The sequence below is a fragment of the Chlorocebus sabaeus genome, chromosome 4 (genome assembly GCF_047675955.1).
Source record: "Chlorocebus sabaeus isolate Y175 chromosome 4, mChlSab1.0.hap1, whole genome shotgun sequence".
Lineage (NCBI taxonomy): Eukaryota > Metazoa > Chordata > Mammalia > Primates > Cercopithecidae > Chlorocebus > Chlorocebus sabaeus.
Genome location: NC_132907.1, coordinates 61,332,325 through 61,357,590, shown reverse-complemented (window position 1 = coordinate 61,357,590; position 25,266 = coordinate 61,332,325). Strand labels below are relative to the sequence as shown.

Genomic DNA, 25,266 nt, shown 5'->3' with positions numbered 1-25,266 from the left:
ATTTGGACAAATGCAAAGTATGCATGCCACAGTGCCTGCTTTGGAGTGCACTGATCCTGTATAAATTGGTTTAATGTTCAAGGTCAGTACATTCTACTAAAAGAAATTGGTCTCCTTCTCCATCAAGTACATTAATAGCCGCCTCTTTGTATTAGGCCTCAGATGTTTCAGCTGCTCTTCTATTTGCCACTGTTTTCTTTTGGAACTTCCTAAGGAGCAGGAGGCTGGGGGAAGATAGCTTATATTATTTCTTTCTTTTTTTTCCAACTTTGGTTTTAAGTTCCAGAGCACATGTGCATGATGTGCAGGTTTGTTACACAGGTAAACGCTTTGCAGTACAGATCAACCCATCCCCAAGGTATTAAAGCACAGCATCCACTAGCTATTCCTCCTGATGTTCTCCCTCCTCCCACCCCTCATAGGCCCCAGTGCAACAGAGTTTCAGTGGTATTAAGTGAAAGGCTACTCCTGTCTATAATGATACTACACTTAAAAGAGAGAGATCCTAGAATCACTATGATCTCTTTATTGGTGTCTCACTTTGATCTATGTCACAATCTCTTCCCAGGATATCTCACCAGTCATTTGGGTTATGGTTAGGTCAAGACTCTTAGCCCACTCTGCGAAAACATCCTTTCCCTCAGCCCATCCCAGAGGGTTAACCTTGCACCATTTCCCCCATTTCCACTAAGTACAATATAGCCATCTCCTTTCAGTACTCCAGGTCTCTGCTCCAGGACCCTACCCTCTTTGAATGTGGGTCATTCTGCACTTACTCTGCAACTGTTCCTTTGCCTTTAATTCCTGACCTTATACGTCAAAAATTATTTCCTATATGACTCTCAAGTGTCATTCCTTGGCAACCAAACCATCATGAAGTGACTTAAGAAACTTCTCCTTCCCTGGAATTAATTCTATCTGAACTCTAGATGCAGACATCAGTCCCCATATTTGTTTTTTTCCATATCCAATCAACTCCTGTGCATTCTGATTCTTTTGTCTAATTAAGCAGTCCCTAGTTTGCCAGTTAGTTCCTATGGCTAGTCAATGAACTCTAGATATGTCACATCTTCTCATCTCTTATTCTGGGCCCAGTTTCTTAAATAACTATGTAGTCAGGATTCTACTGTTCCTCCTGCTGTGTGCCTACCTTTTCCCTTTTCCATATGACAGCTTCTCCAGATGCCTCCCACAGAATGAGTTCCCTTTCCTGCAACTGACTTACTCCCTGTTATGTACTGAATGTTTGTATCCTACCAAAATTCATGTTAAAACCCTAAACTCTAATGTGATGGTATCTGGAGGTGGGGCCTTTGAGAGATAATTAGGGTTATAAGATGTCACCAGGGTGGGACACCTATGATGGGATTAGTGTCCTTAGAAGAAGAGGAAGAAACTGGAGCTCCTCTCGCTTTCTGAGCACACAAAAAGAAGATGTCATGTGAATGTACAGCAAGATGGTAGCCACCTACAATCCTAGAGAAGAGGCCTCAGAATGAAACCTATCTTGCTGGTACATGGATCTTAAACTTCCCAGCCTCCAGAGCTGTGAGAAATCAATTTCTGTTGTTTAAGCCACCCCGTCTATGGTATTATTATGGGAGCCTGAGCTGACCAAGACACCCCCTTCAGCCTCTCCATTAAGAAAACCCTGGGAATCCTTCCCTGCCTTACTGTGGCGGGCCAATTCTCCCTGACAATCATACAAACAGGCCTGCATAGCACTTCAAACATACAGACAAATTTCCACAGAGCTGCCTGAACGTTAAGCAAACAGTTAAACCTAGGGAAATCAGTGCCCAGACATCAAAGCGAGAAATAAAACATATGGTAAGTGGGAGCCTTGTATGGGCTTCTCCCTAACCTGCAGCAAGCCAAAATAAGGAATGTAAGAGACAGTCTTACATTCCTAGTGCCGGCACCCATCTTGGGTCAACAAAATCTGAGACGAGGCAAGGTAACAGGCAGCTATTTGAATAGATTTATTAGAGAGTCTAAGGCAGCTCTCTGGACCAAGCTGCAAAAGAGATAAGATAGAAATCATCACTCCGGTACCACAGTAAACGGGCCTCGGACCTAGCTTTTTTTTTTTTCTTTTTTTTTTGCATCTGACCTTCTAGTTGAAACGAAATTAGTTACCAATAGATTCAGGTTAATGCTACACTGCACGTAGGCACATAACCCCAACCTATATAAGCACTAAGAAAAACGTTAACACTTAGAGTTGGTCTGGTGGAATTATCTCCAGCCTTCTCCCTGTGTCCGGTTACAGCAATAAATTCCCTTCTTTCCAAGTTTGTCTACTTCTTGTTATTGGGCCTTGAGAAAATGCAGCTGGACCCAGCTTGGTTCTGGGAACATTACCATTAACTACCAGGTAGACTGATTCTCTGCCTAGAGTCTGTGTAGAAGAGGGGCGAAGGAGAGAAAACTTTCCAATATCATCTTATTACTTTCTCCTGGGCATTCTATTTGAACAGTTTTCTTTGCTTTAATGTATAAATTCTCCCATGGGAAGGTGTGTGACATTTCATCACCCCCATAGTTCTGCCTTCCACTAATCCAACCCTTCAGAGGCCAGTTGGGCTCACCTTCTTCAAGGAATGTTCCCTGATGGTTCTTTTTGTTTTAATCTGTCCATTGTCTAAACCTCTGTGACATTACTGTTTATAACAAATAACTTAGAAATGTATCCAACTCATACATTTTCTTTTCCTCTTGGAACTTCCCAGTAGTCCTGTGCTCTTATCTGTAACACTGGAATGTTACTCTCAGTCAGCTGCTAATCTACTATGACCCCTCCATTACGCTTTTCTTTCTTTATACCATGCATAAACACATATGTTCCTACCATTTTATATTTCTGGCCCCTTTTTAATTTCCAAAGTTATTTTAGAGTCCAAGCATTTCTTCACTTTCTCAGCACCTCAGTGACTTCAGCAAACTAGCAAAAAGTTTTATACTGCCCCTTCACCTAGGCCATTGATTTTGTTTTTACATAGCCTCTCCTTGAGAGAAATTAGTAGGATCAGTCTGGACCTCCCAAGGGCCCTTAATGTAGCCCCTGATTATCTCAGTTATTTTTCTGTTTTTATTTTTCAAAGAGTAAGAATGTGGGAACAAAAAATAGCAAGGGTTCTCTGGAGTGCATTGTGCCTACCCAGAAGTAAGAAAACAAAGAAAGGAAGGATCAGTGAGCCAAATACCTCTCATACCATTGTCTGTGTACGCTTTCTAGAGCCGGTGCTGAGGGTCAACCAGCACTCACTATTCCCAGGCCTAACATTCTGAAATGTAAACGCTTCCCCCTGAACATTTGGGTTTGGGTTTACCTAGTCTTCAGGAGCAGCACTACTTTTCTTAATTAGCTTTGGGAGACTAGATGGAAAAGCATTCTTCATTTTCAATGTTTATTTTGTTTTGTAACATCATTTTTTTACTAGGCTCCAACCTAGTAAGATGGGGACAGACAGGAAGAGTTTCTCCTCTTGAATTTTAGTCCTGCATGTGCCAAACCACACAATAAAGTACACACATAAAACACAACAGATGTCCATAAAATATTCATTTGTTTTAAACAAATACTTTCCATGCATGCAAAGAGAGGACCACGCTAATCAGAGAGAGCATGCTCTTGCATAAAACCAGTGAATGTCCATTATCATGCTTGAGAAATCTCAATATCAACAAATGTGCACTTAACACTTAGGCATCCACTTCCCAAGTATCTACTTTATCAAATATATGCTTAACAGTATGAGAGTTACTATGAGTCATAAATATATATATATACGATAGGATCCCTATCCTCAGAAACATTATAAAGAAGCTTACAATCTCATTGAGATGTGAGTCATACATGCACTGTACTATGAGGAAATTTTGTTTGACAAAATTATTATCAAGTGTAAAAATTCAGGGTAGAAACAAAGGTATGTTAAGATCTTCTCTACTGCCCTCCCAGGTCTGAACTACACACTGCTGAGAAGGGGAGCAGAGACATGATAAACCTAAGGATGGTTTATATTTAGCTTTCGAATGCATGGAATAGAGGATTCCCATTCCCACTTCTGCTTACCTTTAGTCAATGTGAAATTGCACTCCCAAAGCTTATATCAATTTATCAAGAGGGGAAGGTAAGAAAAACTTATGAAGTGCCTAAAGAAAGCTCGTTGGGAAATCAACATTAACAGATGATTTGCTACCCATGGTTTGCATTTTTATGACACTCTACAATTCACATGCATGATTGGTCCTCCTAACAACACTTCAAGGTGGACAATATAGGTATTATCCAGTTTTATAGATAAAGGAAATTAAAGGTCAAAGAGATTATCTGACTTGTCCATGAGGCTGAATGTATCCTTTGTGGTCCTGGCAGGAAACAGATGGCACATCTCAAGGATTTGACTGAAAATAATTGAAGAGTAAAGCTAAGGGGGCCAAAAAAAAAAAAAAAAAAAAGATAAAGCACTCAGGGACTACAAGCAGGGAGCAGGACTACACGCCGAGGCCTGGAGAAGAGGAAACAATGTTCCCAGGGCCTGGTGAGAGCTGCCACCGTGAGAGGAGCTGTGTGGCAGAAGCTGTGGCCTCAGACAGTGAACACAGGTACTGCCAGAATTGTGACAATGCACGCCTAAAGCCAGCGAAGAAATACTCTGACCCTGTCCTCTTGTCACCTTCCAGTCCCCTGCCAGTACCTCCCATGTGCCAAAATAAAGCAGAAGCCAGAGAGTAAGGATCTCAGATGAGGCAATCAAAAAAGGTCAGCTTCCCGGGCACAGAACTGATCAAAAAAGGGTGGAATGAATCTGATGGATGTGGGGGACATACAGAAGGGCAGCATGCCAAGCAGACATATCTACTTTCCTATCTGCAAATCCCATGCTCTTTTCCCTACAGGCACTACTGAGATACAGAGCAAACTATTGTTGTTTGAAAAAAATAGGAAGGAGACTTCAGTCTTATTGAGATATGTATTTCTGCAGGTTAGGCTGAAGCCTCTGCACGTCCCGATGCTCAATGGAGATGGAGGAATCCTTTTTATCTGGACAGAAGTCACACTTCGTAGCCTGTCCTCTTTAGGACATAAGCACATTTTCATTTCTTCAAAACTGATACAACTCCCAGGGAAAATATATGATTGAGTTTCAGCATAATGTTAAGCTCTACAAAAACAAAAACTGAAAAAGATGATGGCAGATGGGTTAGGTATTGTATATGACAAACTGCCAGAAAAAAGAAAATTTATACTTTCATAGGACAAGAAGTCTTACAGGTAGTATACATTTTTTTCTGGGAAGGACCTAAAATGAAATTGATAGAGAATGTGGTAGTAATTAAGCCTACTTCACATATTAATCAAGCAAAATAACCCTTTTTTCAAGAGTGCAGAAACAGATTTGAAACTCAACACTTTCAGTCCTATTGGCATCCACTGTACAATTGTATTCACCCTGTTCATCTTTTGCGCAAGTGCCTGCTTATCTCTTCCATTCTGGTTCTCAGGTGTCTAAAAATTCCTTAAGTTCAGCACAGTCCTTTCCAAGTATTAGCGGAAAGATCACTACAAAGTGTTAAAAAAACATCCTGAGACTATATTACCTTAGTATGAATACAGTTTATCAAACTACTTTCCTGCTTTAATTAGAGAACTTTACACTACAGAAAGAAAACAGAAGAAATACTTTCAACAACAACAAAAAAGTAATGAAAACACCGTAAGCCTTTGAAAAGAACATAGAGAAAAGAAATTCTAGAATTGAAGAAGAGGTTGCAGAATGTGGTGGTGGAGGCGGGACGTGGACACCTGTGGAGGGCAAACTTTCTCGTTTATTTGCTCAGGGCAGGCCCTACACAGCCTCTTATTGCAGTGGTAGAGCCCTTCTGTGACTGTTCCCAGGTGCTCTTACTCAGCAGACTAGTATTTGTGACTGTACTGAAAGCTGAGCAAACTGTCACCGCGTGTTTCACCTTCCCCACAGAGCACTCTGGCTTTTATTCCTTAAAGAAATCAATCCAGTTTCCTTTAGATAGATTTCCTCTACGCTGAAACTAACTACACTTCCTTCCACTGCTTAAACCACAGCCCTGGCTTATCCACTGCCACTTCCAAGTGTTTGTTTTCTTTTCCCCCAGAACAATGAAGACTGCAGTGAATTCTAGACAGTGAGCCCAATACCTGAAATACCCTTTATCAATTACACTATTTGGCAGCCTCCAAAAGAGTGACAAATACAGTCTTTCCTTTAGAAGAAAATTAAAGAATAAGGAACATCAAGGGTATCTAATGAAAATAATTAAATAAGCAAAACTGTTCAATTTTATAGTGATGCAGATATAATAATATGATCAGCTTTCTGTGACCTGTTTGCCAATTAGGGCAGAGTCGCGATGCCTGAAATAGTAGAGGGAATTGGTCAACATCCTTACAACTAAATTGATATTTTGTTTTGTTTTCCAACTAATGTGTTTTTAAGTAGACCAGAGTATCATGCAGGGTACTTGGCTAAAGCCTGAAGGTGGCTAAAGCCTCAGGGGAAAGGGGCTTTTCACCCTGGCTTTTCTTCTGCTCACGGTGTGTGCATGAGAAAATACTGTTATCCACCTAGCTATCATTCAGATAAAACTCCTGGGTCAGGTACTCTAACCCAGTGAAGATGTTTGTGAAAAGACCATCATTATATATTTTGACTAAGGATGACCTGATTTGGTATAGCCCAATTTATCATCCCACAGTGTTCTTCAATTATGCAACATTCCCTCTGGGTAAGCTCCTCTCTAAAAGAATTTGACAGTCATGAGATACTAAAATGTCAAGAACTCTCTTAAAACAATGTTTTTCAATGTTAAGTTATGTAGTCATAGTACAGAAAATCCCATGCCTACTCATTAATAAATATCTTAAATGTTTCCTACCTGCATTCATACATTATTTTAGGCACTCAATACAACCTGTTAATTTGTTTTTTAGATTTCTATTTTCTACCAGTTAAATGACTCGCAGGTGCCAGGCACTGTGTTAGGTACAGTATCATGTATTTTCTCCTAAATTCATCACAGCAATCCTGAGTTAGATATCACCTTCAAGGGACCTTGCTATGGACACGGGGGATTATTATTACTAAGATGCAGGCCTTGTGCTACACAAATACATCATAATTAGATTTTTAAAGATATCCAATTCTTAGCATTATTTAAAAATGTCTTTGCAAATTTTTTGACCAAATAGTCCCTCACCATTGTACCATTTTTTACCCTGTTTCTAAAAATCACATTCCTGTGGTATCAACACATGGTAAGCAGATCGACTGTAGCGCACACTTACTCCTGGTGAAAATCTTGTAAATGCATACTCTCGGTCACAAGATTAAAACGCATTAAACGACTTGGCCCAAATTCAACACTTATAATAAAAACAGCTTGATATATACAGCCTAATGATACTGAGACTCTTATGTCACTTTTATATATAATGACCACTTTTCAATTTAATGTGCTAGTGTGCTCCATCAACCTCAGAAAAGTGAAATGTATCAGTATTTTGTCAGCTCTTCCAAGGCAAGTGTAAGGGCTATAAATGAGCACAGCTGAAACACAGGGTCTAAGACGTTTGAAGGTTAGTGGGAGAAGGGTTCTCAAGAGCATTTTACAGGCAAAAACGTGAATAACTAAATGAAACAACAGAGATAAATAATGCTAATATATTCATGGCCATAGATGAAATTAACTGGCAGAAGCTAAAATGCATCAGAGTGGTATCACTGCCAGTATTATCCTCAAGATTCTATCTTCCTTCAACCTCCATTCTACAGGGATCAGATTAAATCAGCCACAGTGGAAATTCAATTTAACTCAATAGCATTGCTGAATAAATCTGATTACTCACCTCTTTATCTTTTGATATCTGGACCATTATTATTACCTGGGCCTCAGTCATCTTTTATTTAAATTAGAGGAGATTCTGTTTTGGCTTTCAGAAAGTTTAAGACAACTCATCCACGTTAAGTCCTCTTACTTAACAGAATATTGCCTCATTTTAAGATAATTTTTCCACCCTAAAAAGAGACTCTCTAGGTAATGGAGATTTCTGCCTCCTCTTCAGATCCACACTTTGTATCTTTGTAGATCTGGCATGTCACCATGAATCCCTTTAAATGAAGTGTGATTTTTAAACATTTTGGTTCAGATTTGGGGCAGAACATACTCTATTCACACATAAAAGAACAAATTAAATTTTAGCCCAGGATACTCGTGGATATAAGGCCTACAGGTTTTGGCAGTGCCAGCGAGGTATATTCTTTAGTGTCTCTTTAAATCTTTCTTAATGTATAAATGACATTTAAAAGCCCCCTTTTCATTGCAGTTGGCAGAGTACCTAAGACCGTAACAAGTTGCTTCCCCAGTAAATGTCATTTTCCCTTAACCACAGGGCTATAATTTAAAAACCGTAGGTTTTTGTTTTTTTTTTTTTTTTTTTTTAAACAGAAGTGTTAAAAAAAAAAAAAACCTTCTGGGAATGAAGCCTAGAATTTCCCATGTATGAAAAATAGGAGTTGTTACAGAGTGGGAGACTGGCTAGAGGCCACGAGCCTAGAGTTACTGCCTTCAAAATGGTTTTTCAGACCAATATACCAGAGGGAGGAGTCCTACGTCTACACTCACCATGGCGACTTATAGGGAGAGGAAAACGGCAGGTGGCAAGAGCTTGGTGCAGGGCAATAGTTAAAACATACACACTTTGGAGTCAGAAGCCAGGTTCAAATCCAAGTTCTACCACTTGCTTATTTGTGACCTTAGACAACTTAGTTTAAGTTTCCCTATTGCAAAATAGAGGTAATGATAGCACCAGTGAATTAGTTTTCTATTGCCGCGTGACAACTGCCACAAACTTAGCAGTCTCTGTGGATACAAACTTCGTGACTCAAAACAACACAAATGTATTCCCATGGTTTCTGCAGGTCAGAGCCAGTCACATTTTAGTGCATATATATGTATATGCCCAGGGTTTCACAGGCTGAAATCAAGGAATTGGCTGGGTGCATGCTCATCTGGAGACTTGACTAAGGAAAGATTCACTGCTAAGCTTTTTTGGTTCATTTCCTTGTGATTGTATGACTGAGGTTTCTGATTTCTTGTTGACTGCCAATGGAGGGGTCATTTTCAACTCCTAGAAGCTGCCTGCTACACCTGACATGTGTCCCTCTCCACAACACAGAAGTCTGCTACATCAAGGCCAGCAGAAGAGTCCCTCTTACAGGGACTCTTCTATGAATTTCTTCTTTCTCTCTCTCTCTCTCTCTCTTTTGAGAGGGAGTCTTGCTCTGTCGCCAGGCTGGAGTGCAGTGGTGCGATCTCAGCTCACTGCTACCTCTACCTACCGGGTTCAAGTGATTCCCCTGCCTCAGCCTCCTGAGTAGCTGGGACTACGGGCGCCCACCACCACACCCGACTAATTGACTAATTTTTTGTAGAGACAGGGTTTCACCATGTTGGCCAGGATGGTCTTGATCTCCTGACCTTGTGATCCACCCACCTTGGCCTCCCAAAGTACTGGGATTACAGGCGTGAGCCACCATGCCTGGCTGAATTTCTTCTTTCAAGATGGGCCCAGTCCCTTTTTAAAGGCTCACCTGATTAGGTCAGGTTCAAATAGAATAATCTCTCTTTCGATTAATTCAGAGCCAACTGATTAGGGATCTTACTTACATCTACAAACTTATTTCATCTTAGAAAGCAACAATCATAAAGTGATAGGCTTCATATTTATAAGTCCCATGTATGCTCAGGTGGGTATGAGGGAGGGAGGATCATACAGGGCATATACACAAGGGGGCAGGAATCTTAAGGGTCATTTTGGAATTCTGTGTAAGACAACAAGCTTCAAAAACCCTTGGGAGGATTAATCAAATTACAATAAATATAAAGCATTTAGTGCCTGAATTGTTATGTAAAATTTCCCATTATTATTTTTCACAGACTGGATTTCTTAGGAGGATATGGAAGGTCTAAATGACCTGTCCAACTACTGTGTTCCTGTACTAAAAGTTAGAATTAAACCTAGACCTCTCCTGACCTGTTCAAGCTTTTCTTCTTCATGCTACATTCCCGATAGCATTTGGCCTAAGATGATGACCTTCCTGGAGAATGCTCTCTCTATAGCTGTTTCTTCTGCTTCTTAAGCAGCTATTTCAGAAGAAATAGTACTTCATCTTTTTCACCTTGAATCCATAGGTAACAAACTTCTTCCTCATGGGGTGCTGCTACTGGGGGGCTCTTCCATTCGGTCCTAAAAATATGCACAGGGCTGGGAGGAAGGAGTCACACCATGATAACCAAGCTGCAGACTCTGTTTGCATAAATCATTGCAGATGTACAGTGCTACCTTAGAAGGGTCAGCCAACTAGAGCCAAAAACAGACGGTATTTAGAAAATACCTTGATTTAGAAAAGGTTGCAGTTTCCAAAGCCACTTCTCCTTCCCTCCAAAGTATAAATCAGTTTGACTGGTACTGTCAGGTGAGCTGGTCCACTAAAAAACTACAAAACTTCCAGTCAATTTGGGGAACAAAATTCTTTACTTTGATCTCACATCTAATTAGATTCAAGAGCATATTTTGCATTCTGAAGGCTGAGGCTTACTTACAGTGATGTACCAGATCTCTCTTTTGTGCACATCCCAGCAGGAGGTATCTAAACAGAACCTTGATAATAATAATCGTCAGTAATCCCTCCTCACCTGGCTGCTCTCCTCCTCGGTGAGTCACTGATATGCTGGAAAGACATGCAATGGTAGCTCCTGGAAGGTTTGAAACCACTGGGTATAGAGTTTCTAGGGTTTCACCCCCAGTGCCAGTGGTGTAAGTACATGTGAGGGGAAGAGGATGTGGAAGTATAGTAAACATTATGTCTATATGGTGGAAAAGTTTGAAATCATGTGCTACTACTAAGTGTCCTTTATCACGTTATTAGTTTACTAGGACTACCAGAACAAACTACCATAGATTGGTGACTTCAACAGCTGAATTTGTGTTTTTTACAGTATGGAGATTAGAAGTCTGAGATCAAGGTGTCAGCAGACTTGGCTTCTGAGGCCTTTCTCCTTCGGCTTGCAGGGGGCTTTCTTCTCCCTGTGTCTTCACATGGTCTTTCCTCTGTGCATGTACACCCCTTGTGCCTCTGCCTTTTCTTAAAAGAACATTAGTCACAGAGGCATGAGGCCCACCCATATGACCTCGTTTTACCTTAATAACCTCTTTACATGCCCTGTTTCTACATATAGTCACATCCTCAGAAAATGAAACCACAGATAAGGGACGACTACTGCACATTTGTGACTTACCTAGCCATTACTTCATTAAATGTGAAAACAATGTTCAACCGCATATCATCACAGGCATCTTCTTCACAGTACCCCTGAGAAAATAGTAAATATGTATCTCTTCTTGAACATTACAGTGATGGAAACGGCACTTCCCTGAAAGTCAACATATTCCACTTCATTACTGAACCAGTCTGTATATTACAAAGGCTTTCCCATTCATTGTACGTACAGCTACCTCCTATAGCATCTAGCCAATGGTCTTGATTATGCCCTTTGTAACCACATAGAAGTTAGATCTTTTAACTTTCCTTTCTCTGGAGAACTTCTATCAACATTTTTCTTTAGTTTTATGTTCCACATTCTTTTTGTTTGTTTTTATAGGTCATGCTACTGAATAGTCTAGAACAATAAGAACAGAATATATAAGGATTGTGAAACTTTTTGAGCTAGAAGGAACCAGGGAGATTATTTAATCTAATCAGCATATTTATCATGGGGAAAAAAGAGTCCCAGAGAACTAAAATATACACATAAAGTTATATATATATAAAACATAACATAAATGTTATATATATATGGCTTCCAATTTTCAATACAGTAATGTTTACATTTCTGTGTAACACAGGGCATATTTTTAAATCTTTAACAGATGAGAAACTAAGACTCAGTGGGTTTTTATAAGGAAAGAGCTTGAATAGAAGAACAGCTTCCAGTTCAATATTAATTGACTAGTTCATTAAAAAAAAATCAAAATCCTTCCACTGAAAATTTGACAGTGCATCATTGAGAGGCCTACACTAAAGAGGGCTTAACTGAAAAGAACTGAAGGGGCTATTTACAGAGTAGTGTTGAGTTACAGGAAAAAGGGAAACTGTGATGCATCTAGAAACTAGGAAAAGTGAAAAGCCGTTACTACTCTTAGGTCTGGAGGAGCAAGGGGAGAAACCAGGGTTTATTCCCAGCAACACTGGAGGAAGAAGGGGTCTTAGAGGGTCATCTGTTGCCAGAATGCTGTAAAGTCGGGAGAACTGGGGTAAACCTCCTGGACTTCTTTTTCATCTTGCCCTCAGTTTCTTACTGGTGTCTCTCATTAGCCAAATCCACAAAGAAACCAGGAGCAAGGGAGCTTGTCGGTATACAAGGAAGAGAAAACAATGGGTGGAGCAGAGAAAATAACCAGTGCAGGTTGACAGTAGAAGGATGTAACCACCAGACAGGTGCTTCCCGGCCACTGCACAAACAGAATCAATCCACTGAGACCATGGCACTACAGTAGAGAAAGAAAGAATTTTATTGATACAAGGCCAGATCACATGGAACTAACGTTATCACTCAAACATCACTTCCTCCTGAAGGCTCAGAGATTAGGGTTTTTATGGACAGTTTGGTGGCGGGGGGCTAGAGAAGAGTACTGCTGATTGGTTAGGGATGAAATCACAGGGGTATAGAAAACCATCCTCACAGGCTAAGTCTACCTCTGGGTGGGGCCACAGGACCAGGTGAGTCATGGATCATGAGTCTGGGTGAGGTCAGTGAGAAACACCTCAAGAAAAACTAATCTTAGGTTCTACAATAGTGACATCACCTATAGGAGCAATTGAGAAAGTCACAAAGCTTGTGACCTCTGGCCACATGACCCCTAAGCAGTAAGAAATTATGGAAACTATGCCTAAATCGTTGCAGAATTCAGGCCCCTCCCATAATCCTATACCTGTGACCTTTCATTAGTCTTACAAAGGGAGTATTTGGTCCCTGGGTTAGTTTCAGGGAGGGACTATTATAATTCCTCCCAAAGTTAGCTTGATTTATGCCTAGGAATGACCAAGGACAGCTTGGAAATCAGACTGTTGTAATTTTGCAAAGGTAGTGTTAAGGACATCAGTAAAAACCAGTGCTTTCAGCCAGGCTCTCTTTTTAGCTAGTAGTTAACTACTTGATGCTTTTAATAGCCTTAGAAAAGTTGAAAGGATAGGGATATACATATATATAATATTCTAGAATCTATAAACACAACTTTTAAAAGAAAAAAGAAAATGTATTTTTTGTTAAAATCACATTATAAAAACAAACTGCTAAGATATCTAATATGTCTCTGTTGATAAATGAAACTCATCTTGTTCCTTACCTGGCCTAAAATGAGCGGGCCTACTTTAATATATTTAACGCAGCCTACAGTTCTCTCCTGGATCCTTGTCAAAATCTGTCGTAAGCACCTTATTGAGCTTGAACCTGTCCTAGAAATTAGTTAGAGTTCATTTTCAAATACAAAGTTTTTCCTTTTTAAATTAAATAGAGACACGGTCTTACTATGCTGCCCAGGTTGCTCTCAGACTTTTGGGCAATCCTCCTTCCTTGGCCTCCCAAAGTGCTGGGATTTCAAGCATGAGCCACCATGCTCAGCACCGTTATGTCAAAAAGTCTATGTCAAAGCCACCCTCCTTCTATTCTTCCATCCTATGCTCTTTTCTGGCTTTATGGATACATCTCACGCCCAAAATACATGGATTATTATTCTAGCTACCCTAGAATATCAGGGCTTTTTGACTTCAGGACTGTTGACATTTTGAGCCAGATAATGCTTTGTAGGCAATAAGGGTTAACCTGGCATTGTAGCTGTTTAGCAGCATCCCTGGCCTCTGCTCACTAGATGCCAGAACTGCCCCAGCTATGATAAGCAAAAATGTCTTCATACATTGCCAAATGTCCCTGGGAGGTAAATTGTCCCTGTTTGAGAACAACCTCTGTAAATGCTGGAGAAAGGAAACCCAAGCTCAAATTCATCTGGCTGTACCCAGGCTCCTCCAGCTGCTTTGTGTTTGCAGTGATCCTAGCTAGCTCAACTAAGTCCAAATAAAATTAGGCAAAGACTAAAACTGTTTAAAGCAGAGAAATCAATTGAACCTTGTTTTGTTTTGTCAGCCAGCAAGAGAAAAACCTACAGCCAGGTGCTTGCTTAAGACCAAAAAAATAAATTTCATACACCAAACCCCACAAACTCTAAAATAAGGCTTTATAAGGTGTCAGATTGTGAACTGACTTTCCTTAGTTACAATCTCTACCAAATGGTTTTAATGTGGCTTGTAACTCAAATGTTTAGTCTGAAGGAGTCAGGGAAGAACTGAATCCTCACCAGAAATGAACCGAAGCCTTTCAAAGAGCTGAATCACCTGGCTGCATGAGTCTCGGCACAGACTGAACTGTTGCCCACAAAGAGGAAGCTGGGACTTTCAAGGGATTATTTTGAAGGTGACTGTAGGGGAATGTAGTACAAGGACATCTGTGCCTTCAAAACCTTGTGAAGCTTTCCCCCCACAAGGGCATTGTTTTAATTTATCTCTGTGATGCAGGCAATCTTCCTAACCTAAAGTACCGGAGACAACTAAGTTCCACAGTTTTTTATCTACAAAAGAATTTAGTCAGGCAAAACACCCTTGAACAGCCATCATCCATTCCCATGGGGGAGAGAGAGTGAGTTCTTCCTTTAGATGAAGCACTACCCCGAGGAGTAGAAGACTGAAGAGTAGGAAGGAATCCTAGAGAGATTCAGTGCAATCACGTACTTTTCAAACTTTTGCTTGTGTAAGAATCACCTGTGAGGAACAATGTAGTATAAATGCAGATTGCATGGCCAACCCACAAAATTCTAATTCAATAGGGGCAAGATAGACCCGGGAATCTGTGTTTCAACAGGCATTTTTGAGCATGAAGCATACGGCAAACAGATCCTGACCAGAAACACTGACCTCAACCAACTCTGTCATTCATTTTACAAATGGAAACCGAAGCACAAGCAAGTGACACTAGCAGATTAAAAACAGTACCGAAAGGAGAACCCAGGTCTCCTGGGTGTGCTAGTCAATGCTCCTTTCTCAGCGTCACCACAAAGTATATTATCTATATCCCATAATAGGATAAGTAACACCACAGATCCAAATACTGTATCATTACCCAAAAAGCCCATGCTCGGAGAGTTCAGGCTGCAGACCTTGCTTTTAGAACCGATGAGCTGTTCATGGATCCAGGAAAGCTACTCTTTAGGAATAAAGTCTGAATACACAACAGAGACTTGTGCTGTCGCTGGACTAGGAGCAGCTGCCCTGTGTTTTGCAGTTTATGCTCTATTATAATCATGGGCACCAGGGGTAAGAAGCAGGTCATATAACTGAGGTATTGCCTCCAGAAATCCTACTTGTCAGCTCATGACCAATCATGGGTAACCTTCCTCTTCCTTGGGGTCCTAGTAAATGAGATATCTATAATGTGCTCTGTTAAATATTTGTAAAATTTTACTCAATTGGCATCATAGCAAACACTTTTTGTTGTTCACTGATGCATTAGTTACTACCCTTACAATCATTTCATAAAAGGCTTTAACCCCATTAATAGAAAATAATCACATTTTTAAAAAAATTAGTCTTCTGAAAAATTCAGTATTGTGTCCCAGTTTATTACACAGCAGTAATTTAAGAATAAAACAGCAAAATTTGGACTAACATTTGTTGACTCCACATGGCACTTGGCCATACTGAATAATGACTTCATGAGAGGATCTCATTGGCTGTCACCACATCGCCCTTGTATAATTATTGCTCATGCCCAATTTGTTTGTTTGTTTAATCAACTGCCTTATCTGATGACTCCGCAGAATTTGAGATGCTATTTTCCAGAAACCAAAGCTACTCTGAGTAACAAGAAGGTCACACTTTTTTCTAAAAAGAAACTAATTTTATCAGTGGTCTATTCTCCTTGTTCCCTTGCTATTGGTCAAGGTATAGAAGTAAAAATAAACATGACAAGTGATAGCAGCTGCCAGACAACACAAATTTTTCATCTAAGCATCCTCACTGCAGGGAAGAATGTGTATCCTTTTCATTACGATTTTGAAAAGCATTCATTGAGTCTGTATCATCTGCAAACAGAGAGAAATAAGATGCTTCCAATTTCTCATTATGTCCATTTCAGTGGAAGTAGCATGGAGATAATGAAAGATGCTTAATATTGATTGTCTTTTAAATGTGGAAATTACTGTTGTCCACTGAGAAGTAAATGTGGTGAGAAAAGCTGTTTTCAGCTCATAAAGCAGTGGTTATTATTTCATATTTTTATAGAGCCCTTAATGCACAGAGTGCTGACAATATTTCAAGTGGGGCCAAGCAAATCAAATTTCTGGTCCAAAGCAGGCAGATTCCAAATGCAGACCCAATCCAACATGAAACCAATGACACAAAATCAACGTGGTATAGCTTGGGGTGATTGCAAAGGGAAAGCTGTGGGAGGGGAAGTGGTTTCAGGAAGAAAATAAGAGCAATCTCCCTAACATATAATAAAATAATAGAAATCCTTTGAATAAGCCCTGGAGTCTTAAAGTGACTTGTCCAAACCAGCATTTTCTTCAAGAAGCCTTTCATCTTTTACTTTCCCGGCAGATAAAACAAATCCACTCCAGTACAATAAATTAAGTGTCAAGTGTACACATATATAATACATCTAGACATGGGGGCATTGATCCCTAGACACAAGTCACTCCATCCTCATTAGTTATTGAACTGAAAGCCTGGAGAATGCCCTTATGTAAAGGTGTAAATAATGCGTTTCCTCTGAAGCAAAAGGAAAAAACCCTCTAAATGGTGGAGGTTCTTTTGAAGCTTGTTAATAAATCAATCCAAGAATAGAGCTCTGTGTGTACAACATGATCAATCAAAAGTCACACAGAAAATAGAAAAAAAAAAAAACTTCCAGACCAGTGCCAGAGGCCTTATCATAATTGCTTCCTGACAGATGCAGTGGATAAACAAGCTCAGGACAAGGCCAGTCAAAGGCTGCTCCAGAGGCCTTGTTTCTTGTTGCTCTAGGTATCAAAATAGGAAGTAAATAGCTGAGAAACAGTTCTGAGAATTGCCAGGAGGAAGTGCTCCTTCCTCTCCCCGCACTTGCTAAATTTGCTTATCTTTCATTCTCTCAGTACAGCCTTCTGCAAGCTGCCTGGGACCCATTAGCTGCCTGGGACCCCTTAGCCAAGACTATTTTTTCCCCGTCTGCCTTTGACCTAATGCCATCCAGCTAACCAATCCCCTCTTCTCCTTTGCCAACAAAATGTGATTAAAATATACATATATATAAAGACACAAACAAACCCCATCAATTTCCATGCAATGGACCCCCTAAATAAACAAACAAACAAGAAAGCAGACCTCTGGGTAAGGGAAATATCTACCATAATGTGAGAGGAAACAGCAGTAAGGCTGGGTAGGTTCCCTGCACCAGCCAAACGGCATCTCAGCTTGACTGAACTACTTCATCAGGCTCCCTAGGAGTAACCAATAAACAGCTCTGGAGCTCATTAACTGTCCAACCTGGTGTTGGTTCCTACCAAAAAAAACCATGTAAACTTATTTTACGAGGAACCCGGATTTGTGTTACCACCTATCAGATGATTTCTAATACACCATCAGCAGCCTGGCACCTGACACTGACATAAGGCTGTTCCTGTATGTATGCCCACAGAGTGTTAATGCATCTGGCTGTGCAAGTCCTTCTGTGAGCCAAAGAAAGCTTGTGTATCCACTTGGTCGCCCCTGTTTGGCTTTGCACGTCCTATTTCTAATTCATGTAAAGGGGTTCCTAATGTCAGTCCTAGGTCATCTGAGTTCCATTTAACCCGGGATTTTTTTATATGAAACATAAATACTTTAAATTGGAGGCAACTAACAATTCATAATTGTCTCAGAGAAGTGGGCTTGCTCCCTGAGATAGATACAAGGTCCACCTTGGTTTCTACCTTGGCTTTCAATTTCTCAACTTCTACAAAATATTTGACACTGGATTGTCTTTCAAATGACTGTGTGCTTTAAAACTACAGAAAATCTGGATTTTTAAAAAGGCATCCAATTATGCTGAGGTTTTTTTTTTTTTTTTCTTAGCATAAAGAGGACAAATTATTGGATGACATACCTATTTTTTATTTTCTTTTCCAATTCAGTAAATTATTCTTTAATAAAATTTACCAAAGGATCAACTTTTATAATAAAGAAGCTGAGACCATCATGTTTCTTTCGGTCTCCTTTAAGGCATAGATGGAAAGAGCATTTGCATTGCCTTTTATGGAGTACTCATGTGATGTGACAGCATCTGAGGTACAACTTTTACAATGTTGATCATATAAATATTTTCTGTGGCTTTTCAGTGAACTAATCACATCTAACATCACATTAAGGAAGTCATTTTAGAAGGAGCTTCATTTATAGAGAAAATTTCAGCCAAAGTGTATGCAGAAAAATTATTAATATTATGATTTGGTTGAAGAAGCAAAAACACATGCTAAATCAGTCTGAATTTCATAAATGCAGCTCTATGGGGAACAAGAGAACTCATTTGGATTGAATATTTAATTTCCTACATTGAACAGTTAAGAATTCCTTCTTTCTTCTCCACATATTGCACTAACCAAAAAATACAGGAGCCTTTCAGTGGACAAATTCTGTATCCTCTTGGAGGAAAACCAAACTTACTGAGGGTCAAATGACAAAGCAGGAATGAAAGTCTCTAGTAAGAGCCACCACTGAGGACTTGACAAATTCAGATGTCCACCTCCAGTCCTTCGAACTACTGCAAGTGAGCAGTGACTTAGGTAAACAGCAGAAAGAAAAAAGTAACAGCTCACAGGCCAGTCCTAAACATACACCTTGTCAATCCATAAATTATAATACAGCTCTATTTCTCTTCTTCAACTGTTTTCTACTCTTTCTTTCCATTAGTAAAACTCATTCTCATCGTTCAGAGTTCAACTGAGCAAACAAGAATGTGAAAATATAATACAAGGAATTTAGTTACATAGGTGATACAAAGGCTAAGAAACAAAACAGGGTCAAGGTATAGAAGTGAAAATAAGGTAAAGTAATCCAGGGATTAGCAAAAGCAAGCAGCTGCCACCACTCTGAGCTGTAAGATCAAGTATACAACTACAGCTAAATAACTAGATTGACTGATTAACACCTGTTCCCAATTATGTACTGGCATCCATCTAGCCATATTTTTTCATTTTACATATCAGCCCTCCACATCCTACTCTCCCTGGCAAATATTTTTTTTTAAGAAGAAGATGAGTTTGGATAGTGAATGACTTCACAAGTGGTAGTACTTTGTCCTCGATGAATTAAAAATCTTGAATCCATGTAAACATAATTCTCCCGGAAGAATGCTGTGGCTATCAACATCAGTGGTCTCTTTCTAAGCCTTAATAAGACAAGCTGAGGAAATATGAAAAGTGACATTTTCTTCCACTCAGTCAAAATATAGAGTAAAGGTTTACTCATCTTCAATTTTTCTGTCTAGTGTTTTAGAAGTTCAGACCATTGCTACAAGTTTCTTTCACCTTGAGAAGAAATAATGTATTTTAACCTCTAAGTTAAGAATGTTGGCCCTTCTTTCCTTCTGGAACCACTTGCTGTAAACCCATAACAAGAGCAAGTACCTTGTCTCATTAACAACACAATAGGGCCTCTCAACCTTATAGACATATCAGTCAACACTCACTAAGTATATCAGGTCAGATATGCTGAACTAGAAGTTGGACGGTCAACACATATTTTAGCATTCAATTTTAGTGTGTAAATTAAAATCATAATGAATTACTCCATTACGGTACAGTCGAATAGCATGATGTTTACAAATGAATTCCAGTGAATCCGATTGGGATTTCTTCATGGTCTCCACCCTGGAAAACCAGCTTGAATTCTTGTATGTGGGCCAGATTCCAAGAGACATCATAATTAGATCCCAGAAGACTACATTGCAGCTGAAGAGGATGTCCCCTGCGGAATATATGGAGGAAAGGCTGGCCAAAGCAATGTTCACATTCATGCAATTATCCAGTTAATTGCACAAGGTAAATGGAGTCATATAATTATGGCTAAGTTCATACTAGGATTACGCTAGTCCTGAACAAAATAGTGTATTTTGAGAAAGAACATAATACTGAAGCAAACTCTCCATCAACATACCATGCTTCATTTCCTTTCGCAACACTCCAGTCAAAGTTCATTAAAACAAAGGTTTTAGCAGATCTCAAGGCATAATGGGAAAAGTGACCAACCTTGGGACCTGACACATTTTGACTAACTCTATTTATCTCCCACTGGTCCTAATGTGAAAGACTATTTGTGGACATTTAATTATAATCCCTTGCACTTTCTGAGAACCAACGAACCTGAGGTTTTAAATAAAGGAACCCAGTAGGGGATTCTTGCAGCAAAATTATGAAACATAGGAAACGTTCAGAGGCAGGAGTGAGAGGGAGGAAGGCAAGAACTCATCCTTTATTGTATTTTGTCTAAATTGAGCTTTGTGCCAGGTGTTTTTGTTGTGGTGATCCTGGTTTGTTTTTTGTTTTTATTCATGTTACTTTATTAACTTAAATTTCCAGCTGAACTAATAAAACCTTTTACTGAGTGCCTATTACATGCTAGAAACTATGAGCCAGATGCCAAACATTTAAGTTAATACAAGTTTTTGACCAGTAGTAAAATGAGAAATAATTTTTAAACACTTGAAAGAAGCAAATCCATATTCTTATATACTTATTTATTCTTTTGACATCCTTCAAAATAAAATTTCAGCTATAGAAGGTGAAAGGAAAATCTAATACTATTTCAGTAGATTTCAACTCAGATTTCATTTTGTTAGGTAAAAATTTGAAATTTTTTCTTTTTTTTTTTTTTTTTAACTGGGACAGGGTCTCACTACATGTTGCCCAGGTTGGTCTCAAACTCCTGGGCTGAAGCAATCCTCCCACCCTCAGCCTTCTAAAGGGCTGAGATGATAGGCATGAGCTACCGCTCCCTGCCAAAAATTTGAAATTCTTTACTTCATTTGGACATTGCAATCTGCAGATTTAAATTTGTTTTTTCTTTGTATAATTAAAACAGCATCGCTGCATCTTACATAATTATTGTTAAATTTATCTTAGTATATAATAATTTCTAATAGCCTTTAGCCTTCTTTATTTAATTTTAAATTTTTTCTTATTTATTTATGTATTTATTGAGGCAGAATTTCGCTCTTGTTGCCCAGGCTGGAGAGCAGTAGTGCAATCTCGTCTCACTGTAACCTGCGCCTCCCGGGTTCAAGCGGTTCTCCTGCCTCAGCCTCCCGAGCAGCTGGGATTACAGGTGCCCAGCACCACGCCCGGCTAATTTTTTGTATTTTTAGTAGAGACGTGGTTTTGCCATGTTGGCCAGGCTGGTCTCGAACTCCTGACCTCAGGTGATCCACCCACCTTGGCATTCCGAAGTACTGGGATTACAGGTGTGAGCCACTGTGCCCGGACATTTATTTTTTATTTTTTTCAAGACAAGGCCTCCCTGTTTCCCATGCTGGAGTGCAGTTGAGACAGCCAAGTAAAAAGGGACCCCTGGCAGAACCTCCAACCAGCCCGCCGCTGGGAGGAGTGTGCACTGGGGTGGGGCCTCAGGAAGTTCATGCCCTTTGCATCTGGGAGGAGCCTGGCCTTTCTGATCCAGGGTAGTAACCTGCCATTCAATCTATGAGACAGGAAACCAGCTAGCAGGACTCTCACTTTCCTGAGAGTCTGTGTTTCCCTTTTTTCCCTTTCGCCCAATAAACTCCAGTTTTCTCACTCTTCAAAGTGTCTGCGAGCCTAATATTTCATGTCCATGTGACAAGAACCTGGTTTTTAGCTAAACTAAGGAGAAAGTCCTACAACACAGTTGTGTGATCATGGCCCACTGCAGCCTGGATCTCCTAGGCTTGAACCACACTCCCACCTCAGCCTCTCGAGTAGCTGCAACTATAGGCACATGCCACTGTGCTCAGCTAATTTTTTTATCTTTTGTTTTTTGGTAGAGATGGGGTCTTCCTATGATGCCCAGGTTGGTCTCGAACTCCTGGCCTCAAGCGATCCTCTCACCTCTGCTTCCCAGAGTGCTGTGATTATAGATGTGACCCACGCCTTTAGCTTTTGGGGGGAAAAACTGTATCATTGTTTGCACAAACATAATGCTTGGGGTATGCAAGAAAGTAAAACATGTCATGTCTTTCCTCCAGGGGACTACAAACATGGAGATAAAAAGTTTAAGCTATTTAACCTTAAAATTAAATTCAACCAAATTTAATCACTTATTTAATTCTGATGATATAGAAAGCATTTCTATCGATATTTTACAGCATTCTAATAGCAAATACTTGAAATAACTATTTTAAATGTAAAACGAAGAAGTACCAGTCAATAGAAACTACTGACCAACAAAAACTCAGAAAATGAAGGCAGCATCACTTATATTTGTTAATAACCTACCTGGGAAACTAACTCAAAGGGATTTTAATAGGCTGGAGTTTTAGCCTTCGTAAGAATTTATTTAGTGGATTTGAAAACTAGTTAATAACAAGAAAACTGTTCAATAAAAATGCCACAGATATGGCTTATTTATCCTACAAGGTTGTAAACCCTTTCAATTTAAGTACCATGTTTACTAATCTTTCCATATTTTCCGCAAAACCCAGTACAGATCTGGAAAAACAATAACGGCATACTAAGTGAATGGCAAGAAAACAGCTACTTCTTTTGCGTTTCCTGTTTTTTCTTCTTTTTTTCTTTTTTGAGATGGAGTTTCAGTCTTGTTGCCCCGGCTGGAGTGCAATGGTACGATGTTGGCTCACTGCAACCTTTGCATCCCAGGTTCAAGCAATTCTCCTGCCTCAGCTTCCTGAATAGCTGGGATTACAGGCATGTACCACCACGTCCAGCTAATTTTTGTAGTTTTAGCAGAGACAGGGTTTCACCATGTTGGCCAGGCTGGTCTCAAACTTCCAACCTCAAGTGATCCACCCACCTCTGCCTCCCGAAGTGCTGGGATCACCGCAACCAGCCATATTTTTTTTGAAAAAGAAGAGTGCTAAGCTGAATTTAGTCAGAATATACTGAATATATGCCCAATAAATACATTCTTATATTTCATGAAAAAACACATTTTCTACAGTATGAGTAAATTATTTTCTATATTCTTTCTAGAAACAGTTGCTCTGAGAAATAGCTATTAATATAATTTATCTCTAAAATCCTAACAAGTATGACTAGGACCTGAAAATACACATTATCTGGTTATTGCAAATTATTATCAGCACTAGCCAAAAATATTTAATAATATCATCTTAAATTCGTATGTTTTAATTTTTCAATGACTATAGATTTTACTTCATTCTTAATTTTAATACTATTATAAAAAGGAAAAATAGTATTTCAATTTTATTGTTTCTACTTGCCTACAGTACAAGGAGATTAACTCAAATCTAAAAGTTTCAAGGTTATTTGATAAAACTTGGACTGAGTCCAGATTTACTTATGATTTTCCAGTCAAACCAAGACTTGTTCTAATGCCACAATAACAACGAAATTGATGCTTCCATCTCCCAGAAATATGGCTGTGCTGTGATCCATGAATTTTAAATTAGAAGTAAATCTAGGTAAGATATAGCATTGGGTTGCTTTGTATATATAAACATAATTACCAAATAAAGAGGCCCATATTTCGGGTGTGCCTCAATATTACTGTTACTATACTTCGGCATCAACTATGTGTCAGAGGCTGTTTTAAGTGCTGGAGATACAATAGCAAGCAACATAATCTATGTTTATAAGTCTACTTTCAAAGGGAATTTACTTTTCAAAGAAATAGGAAATGAATGCAATGCTTAATCAATAAAGTCTCTTCAAAGAAAACACTCCAAGTGAAATCATAGACCCTCAGGACTAAGAGTTTGCAGATCATGTAGTACAATGATTAAGTCAAAGAGTTAAGACCTGAAGCTGAAAATTCAGAAGTAACGGTTTATTTTTTATCTATATTTTAAATAATTTTTAATGGGATAATTCATAAGAATCTTTACTTCTGGTAACCTTGAAGAGCTAAAAAGAGTATCACAATAGTAACAAGATTAATACCTACCAAAATTAAATAAATATTTGGGGAGGAGAAACATTAGTAAAGCAAGTATTAAACTACCTCTCCAATTAATCCCATTTTATTATTTCATTGCCTAGTGAGAAGTTAAAATTTTAAAAGCCCTTTTCCCCAGGAAGCTAAACGTGCCTTGCTATAACGGCATTTAACGTTGTGCTCGGGAAGCAAGGCACCCACGATATCATTCAATAGACAAAACAGAAAAGAGAATTTTATAGTTAAAAATAAAAGGTCAGCTACTTTTATTCACTTTTTAAAAAATACAGTATGACTTATAGTCAAGTGCACATATTTAAGAATAGAGAATAATTCATTTGCATATGTACATATTCATAGAGCGCCACCCAGATGAAGATACAGAACGTCATCAGCAGCACTTCAGCAAGCCTTATGGAGCCCTCAGATACCTCCCTCTAAATGTAATTGGCATTCCAAAGATCAACTACTTTCATAAATTTAGAAAGTTCTAGAGTAAATGTGGAAAGAACAGGTCTCAAAATAAGCTTTATAACTAACAATAGTGTGGTAAACTCCACTTGACCTCTCCCCAAAAATAAATAAATGATAAATTGTATTATTTATTATATTATGCTAAGTACTTACTACACTCTGCTAAGGATAGTGGCAATTAAATCAGACTGATAGGGGAAGACTTTAAAGAAGAGGTCATATCAAAGCTGATTCTGAAGAAAACGTAAGAGCTAAAAGAAGTTAGGAGAGGGTGACACATGGAAGGGAATAGGAATGACAGAGGATAACTGAGTACATAAAAGCATGGAAGAGGGGAACACATTTGGAGAACTTTATCTGTAGGGTTAGAGCAAAGGATTCACATCTGGTAGTGAGAGATAAACTGCACAGGTAAGAAAGAGACCAATCACAAGGGCTGTGGGCATTAAAGTAAAAGTTAAACTTCATCCTAGACATTAATAAGGAATCATGGCTTGAGCCCAGGCAGTCAAAAAGG

General features: G+C 39.2%; 1 long non-coding RNA gene across 2 annotated transcripts in view; it reads right to left on the bottom strand.

Annotated features, from left to right (window-relative positions):
* LOC103215100 (uncharacterized) overlaps positions 1-25,266 on the bottom strand; it is a 280,042-nt gene that overhangs the window by 208,038 nt on the left and 46,738 nt on the right. For both annotated transcript variants that reach the window (XR_012092807.1, XR_005238024.2), the window contains exon 3: positions 19,965-20,135. This is a non-coding gene — a long non-coding RNA (uncharacterized lncRNA). The remainder of the gene's footprint in view (positions 1-19,964; positions 20,136-25,266) is intronic.